This window comes from Pantherophis guttatus, chromosome 15 (assembly GCF_059756535.1).
Source record: "Pantherophis guttatus breed Tessera chromosome 15, ASM5975653v1, whole genome shotgun sequence".
Classification (NCBI taxonomy): Eukaryota; Metazoa; Chordata; class Lepidosauria; order Squamata; family Colubridae; genus Pantherophis; species Pantherophis guttatus.
Genome location: NC_142077.1, coordinates 11,562,291 through 11,572,106, shown reverse-complemented (window position 1 = coordinate 11,572,106; position 9,816 = coordinate 11,562,291). Strand labels below are relative to the sequence as shown.

At 40.9% G+C, this 9,816-nt stretch overlaps 1 long non-coding RNA gene across 1 annotated transcript; it reads right to left on the bottom strand.

Moving 5' to 3' along the window:
- Positions 1-517: 517 nt before the first annotated feature.
- Positions 518-1,788, bottom strand: LOC148111893 (uncharacterized). Its single transcript, XR_015729962.1, has 3 exons — positions 1,554-1,788; positions 955-1,013; positions 518-688 (listed from the first exon to the last, which is right to left on the bottom strand). It is a non-coding gene; the product is annotated as an uncharacterized LOC148111893 (long non-coding RNA).
- Positions 1,789-9,816: the final 8,028 nt, after the last annotated feature.

The following is a 9,816-nucleotide window of genomic DNA, read 5'->3' as shown; positions in this document are numbered from 1 at the left end:
CACTTTTCCTCTCTGTTAGAGGCACCCAAATAATCCAGACGATATAAAGTTTCCTGCTGGAGCAGGGGGTTGGACTAGATGGCCTCTAAGGTCCCTTCCAGTCTTAGATTGCTGTCCTGTTTCAATGCATCTTCTGAAGCCACTTCTAGTGCCAGGGTTTGTGGTCCTTCCTTCCTCTTCTCTCTCTCTCTCCCTTCCTTCCTCTTTCTTTCTCTCTTTTTCTTTCTTTCTTTCCTATTCTTTCTTTGTCTCTTTCTCTTTCTTTCTTTCTTTCTTTCTTTCTTTCTTTCTTTCTCTCTTTTTTTTCTTTCTCTTTCTTTCTTGTCTCTCTCTCTCTTTCTTATCTCTCTCTCTCTCTCCCCTCCCTTCCCTCCCTCCTTCCTTCTTCAAAGGCTAGGAAAGAGAGACCCACCCGAGACATGCGAGGTGGGAGACCCGAGAGAAAGCGCCTGGTCTGGGCACACCGCCCTCCATGATGAAGCCCTTCCCAGGGAGCAAAGCAAGGACTTACCGATCCTGATCCTGATGGTGAGCTCCACCCACGGCAGCGGTGGCGGAAGGAGAGCTCCAGAGCGGTGGCAGTGGTGCTCCGGGAGGGCAGCCCTCAGGGCCCCGGGAAAGCGCACAGCAAGGAGTTGCCGCTTTGGGTCCTCCCAGTCCAGAAAACGCTGCAGGCAGCAGAGCTTTCCTGTTGGGAGTGAAGTCGGACCCAAAGCTGAATTTCGCTGTGCTGAGAAAGACTCTTTCCCATTCCCAGCAAGAGCAGCAGGGGAAAGAAGCAGCCGCTGACCCAGAAAACACGCCCACAAAATAAGCCACGCCCACAGAACCCGTAGGGAAGATGTTTCGATTTCGCCCCTGTTCTCCTGCCTTTCAGCCCTGCACAGATAACTCTGCAACCTGTGGAATCCAGAATTTTATATTTTATATTTTTGAGATGCAATGTAGACTTACGTGGCATTCTTCTCCCTCGCACTCCTCATCGGTTCCCCCCCCCCGGATGTTGTAGGAGCCTGGAAAAGTTAACATAAATAACAGGTGTGGAATATACTTATAAATCAGCTCACTCACCCTCCGCTATCCCAACCCTCACATCTTATTATGACATGAACAATTTCTCAGGTATAACCTCTCCTGGTTAAAGAAAAATGGGGTTTTCACAAGGTTATTTGCTATGTGAGAGAATTGATCTCTCAGCCCAGGGGTGAAATCTAACAGGTTCTGGAGAACCAGTAGCGGAAATTTTGACCAGTTCGGAGAACCAGCAAATATCACCTCTGGCTGGCCCCAGGAGTAAGGAGGAAATGGGGATTTTGCAGTATCCTTCCCCTGGAGTGAGGAGGGATTGGGGATTTTGCAGTATCCTTCCCCTGCCACACCCACCGAGCCACGCCCACCGAGCCACGCCACGCCCACAGAACTGGTAGTAAAAAAATTTGGATTTCACCACTGTCTCAGCCTGATTCGTTCACATAATAAAAGGATAATGTGAAAATTTGCCATCCTTAGTAATGGACACTTAGACCATTCCCCAGAAGATTTAGACTGCTTACCTGAGGGGGGCGGGGGGTGATGGACCGCTGAGGAGGAGGCCCTTGTTGGATGGGGGGCAGCTGGCTGGCACCTGAAGCCTTCTGCTGAGAAGCCTTGGAGATCATGAGGACGTTGGGCCTGGACACGAGGGAGACCCCCAAGCCCATTTTACAGAGGCACCCTGGGTCCTATAGATGGGTTGGAACTACATAGTACATACCTCCGTGTGCCTCCGTAAGCCCAAGTCCAGTGTCTCTTCTGGTACCACTGGGGAAAAAAATAGACTTCTTTAAAAACACAAACTTATTGACTGTGATTAAAGACATTCATTTTTTCTGCCACAGTTTGATCTGGGTTCTTTATTCCCCAATATTAGGAGCCAGCTGATACTTCTGGCATCTAAACTCTTCACCCTTCCTGCTTAAGTTAAGGAGATAGTGTTGTTTTTTAATTGTATTCTACCTCTATTTGTAGACTTTCCCTTCCTTTTCATTACAGGGTTGGGTAATGACTATTCTAACTGCTAAAGTTCAGTGTTATAATAAGTCTCTCTTTAATTTCATCCTACCTCTATTTGAGAACTTCCTCTTCATTCTCATCCGTTGTAGGAAATTGCCTGCCATTGTCAGAGAGGAAATGCCTTCAGCACTCAACCCCTTGGGTGACCCAGAGCAGCCCAGGAGACCTTCTATGACACGGGCTACGATGTCACAATCTTTGGCCCAGCTGTGGGGAGAGGCCAGGGGTGCCCCTTGGGCAGCTCTGGGCCTTCCAGGAGGAAGGGGTTGCAAGCCCAGATAGAGATCCTGGGAGGTCTCAGGCAAAGTCTGTGGAATAAAAAAAGAATTTTTTTTCTTTCTAGAATATTTCTTATTCTATTCTATTCTATTCTATTCTATTCTATTCTATTCTATTCTATTCTATTCTATTCTATTCTATTCTATTCTATTCTATTCTATTCCATTCCATTCCATTCCATTCCATTCCATTCCTGTTTCTACTCTATTCTATCCTATTCTAATTCTATTCTATTTCTAAGGACCAGGAATTGTGTATCAATCAGCAGTTATAAAAATATGGAACTGGGCTGGGCAGGGGCCATTAAAACTGTTTTAATCACTACTTTAAACAAAAGTTAGCATTCAGGTGATGAACTCAAGTTTGGATGGAGAAAGGAAAATAATCTGAAGTTGTTACGGTTTTTATTCCATCCCATTTTTGGATTCCAGCAACTTCCAGAAAATAAGATGAAAAGAGAGAAGCTTTGGAAATCCAGACCATTCAGGAAATTAGACAGGTCCGTTAATACAGGAGTAAGTGAAAGAAAAAGGAAAGAAGGAAAGTGTGAGGAATGCAAAGGGAGGAAAGGAAACTCCAGCACAGGGAATGACTCAGGAAGGAAACTGACAAGGAGGAGCCTGGTTGGAAGTCCTTGTTGTATGCGATCTTCTTTTTTTTAATTTTTTTTTATTATTTTTTTTATTGCAAAAGTTTTACAATTACATTTTCACCCCTTTCCCCCCGCCCTCAACCCACCCCAACCTTCCCCACTTCCCTAACCCTCCCTAACCCTCCCCTCCCCCCGGACTTCCATACAGTATACTCATATCAAGTAAAAAAAAAAAAACCCTTTGTATAAAACTTATATAAAACTTGAACCCCTCCCTCCCCCTTATAATTTTCTTTTTTATCTTCATTACATTAACATATTTCTATCTTAATATATCATTTTCAAATGAAAGCTATTTGATACTTCCTAGTTTGGTATTTGTTCTGAACATAATCTATCCACTTTTTCCATTCCCATTCATAAGTCTCTTGTAAACAGTCTTTTAGATATGCTGAAATCTTCGCCATCTCTGCAAAACTGGCCATCTTCATAGTCCATTCCTCGATAGTGGGCAAAGCTTCATTTTTCCAGTATTTACCTATCAATAATCTTGCTGCTGTTATCATATACAATATCAACTTTGTTTCACCCAATGTAAAACCCTTAACTATACCCAATAAAAACAGTTGTGGAGAAAATTGAATTTTTTTCTTTAAAACATTCTGCATAACCCACCAAATTTTTATCCAAAAAGCCTTAACTTTCCTACAGGTCCACCAAACATGATAATATGTAGCATCTAAACAGTCACATCTCCAACATTTTGGCTGAACATTAGGGTACATACACGACAATTTTTGGGGGTCTAAGTGCCATCTATAAAACATTTTGTAAAAATTTTCCCTCAGATTTTGCGACTGTGTAAATTTTACATTCTGAACCCAAATTTTTTCCCATGCTTCCAACATCACTGGTTCTTCAAAATTTTGTGCCCACTTAATCATACAATCTTTAACTAACTCTGTTTCTGAATCCCTTTCTAACAAAACATTATAAAGCCTTTTAATATGCATTGGACCTTTCTCTTTTATATGTCTAACCAATTCTTCCTCATGCAACATAATACCAGTTTTTTGGTCCTCTTTCCATCTCAATTGTAGTTGATTATATTGTAGCCAAATTAAGTTAATCCCTTCAGCCAACAGTGTCTGTAGTGTCTTCAGCTGCCATCTGCCCGCATCTGTAAAAAGAACCTCTTTGTATAAACCCCCCCGAGTGACATTATATTTGTATTCCACAAAGTATGACCAAGATCCAGCCATAGCAGTATTTTATAATCCCATTTGAATCGGTGCTTCTTCCAAACTCTCATCAAAGAGTCTCTAAGTATATGGCTTTTAAATACTTTATCCACTTTGTTGTCATAGAATAAGTAAGCATGCCATCCAAATTCAAGATCAAAACTTTCTATATTCAATATTCCAGTCTTTATCCTTCCAAACCAATCACTTGTTAAAGTCAAAGCTGCTGCATCATAATATAACTGTAGGTTTGGAAGTTTAAGACCTCCCCTTTCTGGAACATCTTGCATAATTTTCAATTTCACTCTCGGTTTTTTCTCGTTCCAGACAAACTTACTCACTCCAGTTTGCCACACTTTCAATTGCTTATCACTTCTAAGCATCGGAATCATTTGAAACAAAAAAAGAAATCTTGGCAAAATGTTCATCTTAACTGCTGCTATTCTTCCAAGTAGAGACAGCTGCAGTTTTTTCCATGTCTCCATATCTTTTTGCAACTCTCGCCACAACACCTCATAATTATTTTGAAACAATTTCATGTTTGATTCTGCAACCTGAACTCCTAGATATTTTACCTTTGGTACAATCTCAAAACCTGCCCTCCTCTCAAGCTCGTGTTTACGATCTTGTGTCATATTTTTAACTATCATCTTAGTTTTTTTTTTATTCAGTCTAAAACCTGAAACTTTACCATAGTCTTATATAATGTCCTTCATCAGGATTATTGATTCCATTGGCTGTGTTAAGGTAACAACCAGATCATCTGCAAATGCCTTTATTCTGTAATCCTCTTGCCTTATCATTATACCTTTCAAGATATTAGAGTCCCGTATTGTATTTAACAAGACTTCTAGTGTTAAAATAAATAAAAGTGGGGACAACGGACATCCCTGTCTTGTTCCTTTTTCAATTTTAAACTCTGTTGTCAAACTTCCATTAATAATAATCTGTGCCTTTTGCTCTTGATAAATTGCTGAAATCGCCTGTATAAATTGATCCCCAAAGTCCATCTTTTTTAAAGTCTTTAGTAGAAAATTCCAATCCACTCTATCAAAGGCCTTCTCAGCATCCAAGAAGACCAGCACTGCAGGGATCTGTTTATTCTTCTCAAGATATGCAATCTTCTTGTTCAGCTGAGGATTCTCCCCCTGAGATGGTCTCCTGGCCTGGAAGAGCTTCCCCTTCAGCCTCTCCCATCTCGGATGGCCCAGGAGAAGCTCCGGGTATTTGGGAGGCCGTTGCCTGGAGGGGATGAGCTCTCCCTGGACCAAATTCTCTCCCTCCGACAGCTGATGCTCTTTTCCATATATATATATAAAAACCACAAAAGACCAGATTGACCCAGACTCCATACTCACAAACACTAGAAACTTGAATTTGATTTGGGGTTTTTTGTCTCTCCCTTCAATGGCTGGGATGAGATTTTTATTTCAGAAATAGGAAAGCTTACACATCTTTTTTATCAAAATAAAGGAAAATTCTAAATTCTACATCCTTTCAATCTGTGCAGAAAGTAATGTTAACACTATAACTATTTTAACTATTTTCTATAAACTGTTTGAGAACACTATTTTCTTTAACGTCCAATTTCACTTCATCTTCCGAACTTTCTGCTCTGCATCTCCAATAGATTTGCTTAAGGCTGATTTTTATCATTCTTTGCTTTAATTGCTGTATATCTCATGGATCTCACTCTAGAGAGCTAAACAACTTTTTCTACAGATAACTTATCTTTTTTTTTTTTGGTGTTCACTTTTTATTTTTCTTCTGTCAAAGTCTAAGTTTTCCTTTGTTTTGTAAAATATATTTTTAAATATTCCTTCATTTTCTCTGACCCTTTCCTCCTTCTGATTCTGGGCTGCATCTGAACAGAAGAAATCAGATTTCGCATTCAAATCCTCCAGTTCTTTTTTTTTTTTTTAATGTTTTATTAGATTATAGAATAAAATACAAAAATTAAAAAAAAAACAAAGAGGAAGAAATGGGGGGAGGGGAAAGAGAAGTGGGAGGTGGGAGAAAAGAAAAAAAGTGCTGACTTCAGACTTCCCCTGTTGCAGTAAAATAAAGCATAAAAATCAAATCTCAACTTTTTACTTTTCCACAATAATATAAATGGTTTTGTAAAAGAAAGCAGATTTTGCATCCAAATGTTCCAGTTTTCAGGGAAGACAAAAGTCCCACCTCTCTTTCTCTCTACTGGCTGCTTCTATTCCTGGCCCGCCCCCTTCATCATGACAACCCTGTAGCCAATCAAACAGGGGGAAGAGATGGTTACCTGGGAGCTTCCCTGCCCTCAGCCTGATGGAGAAGAGGCTGAAGAAGCCAAGCCAAAGGGGGGGGGGTCAGATAAAGAGCAAAATTCAAAGCTTTGGGGGGGGTGAGAAGGAGGCAAAAGCTCCCAGAATTGCAGAGGGAGGGGGGCTTAAGCCCCTTCTCCAGAAAAGGCCCCTTCTCCAGAAGAGGGTCTCCTTAGCTGGGGGCTCTGGAAGGTCTGGAGGAGCCACGGGGGACCCCCATCTTCCTCAGAATCATGGAGGATCCCTCACCCTCTATGGTGAGGCCGACCCCCTTTTCCTCCTGGGCAACCCCAGATCCCCCTTGGAAGACCCAGCCACTCTATTGCATCAGCTCTTTTGTGCAATGCCCTTGAGCATTAGCTTTCAAAATAAAGTAAATTTTGGCTTCAACTCAGCTGGTAGCTATTTCAGAACTGTGTCAGCCTCTGGCATTAACTGGCCTCTGGGATTTTCTCTTTCAACACTATGCAAACAAATATCAGATTTATTTGTTATTTCAGCCACAGGTGCCATCTATTCCCTCTGAGGCCACTTTCATGCATGGAGCCCCCAAACCTGTCAATTCTAGATGACCAATTTAATTCCATCTCTGCCCTTGTTATTTTGAATCACATGGGGATTATTTCCCTTTCATTTCCCTCCAGAGAATTTCCCAACAATCTTTGACTGCAAGAACTAGTTGAATTATCCAGGGATCCCTCCTGAGAGGGAGAATTATGATAAAAGTTTCAGCTCTGCTCTTTGGCCGAATCCTCCAGGGGAGATTTTGGGCAGAGAAATAGGGAGTTTGGGGACAGGCAGAATCTGTGCTCTTGAATGTACGTCTCCCTCCTTTCCAGATGAAGCTGAGTGTTTCTCTGTGTTTGAATCAGGAAAGCAACTGGATCATATTCCACCTTGTGAGAGTCCTTTGAATTCTTTTAATTCTTCTTTAGAAACAGGAAAAGGATTGATTGATTCACCCCATGAATGATGGACCTCCTGCTTCTGCTTCTGATGCTGCTTTTGTCTCATTCAGTCTCTGGGAAGCTGAGAATGAAATGCCTGCTGAGTTTCAAACAGGAGGATGGAAAACAACCACGGAGCTTTTACAGCCCAGGAGACCATCTCATGGGTTTAGTCATCAGTGGAATTGAAAGATTGCATACAAAGTTGCTTTTCAACGTGGCTCCTTCTCTTCAGTTTGTTTTCCATGATTCGTAAGTCATTCAGGGTGATGGAGTTGCACTCCCTCCATTCTAACACTCTCCTTCTTTTCTCTTTTTATTTTTCATTTATTCCTATATTGGGGGATATGTCTAATTTCCTGAATGATTTTAATTTCCTCTTTGGTCTGATTTTGTGAAAGAGACTCAAAAAGGGGTCTGAAAAAAAGCTGAACGGACTCCAGATTATTTTCCGCTCTCTGTTCAATTCTTAATTTATCACTTGGATAATGAGTTTTATTTTAAGTAGTGGTGGAATTAGTTGTAGTTGATGTACCTCAGCTCATTTCCATATTTGTGTAACTGATCTTTGCTTTTGAATCAATGTTGGTTTAAGGCTCAGTAGGCTTCTGGAGGATTATATATATTATATATAACAAGTATTTGTTGTGGCTGTTGATTATAATAACTTTTTTTTCAATAGGACTTCTTACGATTTTTATTTTTGCTTACTATACATTTTCACCATTCAATTGGTCAACAAGAATTCCCATCTCTTGCACAATCTCACACTTGGCTACAACATCCATAACAACTATTTGAGCACTTTCCACACTTCAGATGCCTTGCTGGACATGCTCTCCACTGGAGAAGCCAATGTCCCCAACTACGGCTGTGGAAGGAAGGAGAACCTCCTGGCTCTTCTTGATGGAGCTGACAGGGACATCTCCATCCAGGCGTCCACATTAGGAGGCACCTACAAAGTCCCTCAGGTTTGTGTCTTTTTTTCTCCCTCTGGTAAAGTGAGGGGTGGGTGGTGGTGGGTGAGCAATAGATGCAATCATGTCTTCTCCATGGAATCCAAGAGCTGCTTTTCTCCATATTATCAAAAATGTCAATATTTTACCCCATTATGTTCATGTTGAGATTAATTATAAAAGGCCTGAAATGCAAGCAATACATTCCCTGGAGAAAATATTCTACCAACTATTTAACTGATCAAAAAATATCCCTGGTTGTTGGGGCCTCTATTGGCATCTTCATTTTCACTGATAATGCCTGCCCTATCCAGTCGGATTGAAGTTGGCAATAATAGCATTTTATCCATCTAAAATGTGGAATGAAAATTACTCTAGCAATTATAGGCCAAATAGACTAGCAGATATTGTGGCTAAAACTTATGCGATGATCCTCTTAGTTAAACTTGAGAAAAATGCATTCCTTGCAGAAGGTTTTAGGCAGAATTAAATGCTATATACATATTATAATAAATAATGCACAATTTAATAATCTGATATTGGGAACAAATTTGTCCTGAAATATCATATTTCATATTGACTCATATTTAATTGGTTGTCCACTAAGACTCCAGGATTTCTCTCACAGTTACTGCTATTATGCCTGGTTTACTGCTTGAACAGGGGGTGGACTAGAGGACCTCCAAGGTCCCTTCCAACCCTTTTATTCTGTTATAGGTACACATGTTTAGCCTGCTAAATTCCTATTGGAATACACTGATTTATACAGATAATGTGATCAGGGGTGAAATCTAAAATTTTTTGCTACCAGTTCTGTGGGCGGGGCTTACTTAGTGGGCAGGGCTTGGTGGTAAGGTGACTGGGAGGGCGTGGCTTGTTGGTCAGGTGGGCGTGGCCAACTCAATGTCACTTCTTTGCCCTTTTTTAACCTACAAGACACAATACAACACAACTGGCTCACCCACAATATAAAAGCTAGACCCAAAATGGCCCCTGCAACAAGCAGGAACCTCACACAGCCACAAAAAGCTCAAAAAAGCAACTTTCACACTTTACACACACACAACACAACACAACACAACACAACTGACTCACCCACAATGTAAAAGCAGCTGTGCTAGACCCAAAATGCCCCCTGCAACAAGCAGGAACCTCACACAGCCACAAAAAGCCCAAAAAAACCAACTTTCACACTTTACACACACAAAATTCCACATACAGCTTTGTATGTAGTTAGAGTGAAACACTACAGAAACACACTAAATCATAAAATTCAATCTATGGAAACTGACAGACTCTGAAAATTGTGGCTGTTGGAACAGACAAAACTTCAATTAAAGACCAAACTTGGATTATGCAACTGACAAATCTTAATAGGCTTTGAGGTCTGCCTGTTTCTTGTACAACTGGAGAAAGAAGTTAGAAAATTTCCTCCAGAAAGAATCTGGGATA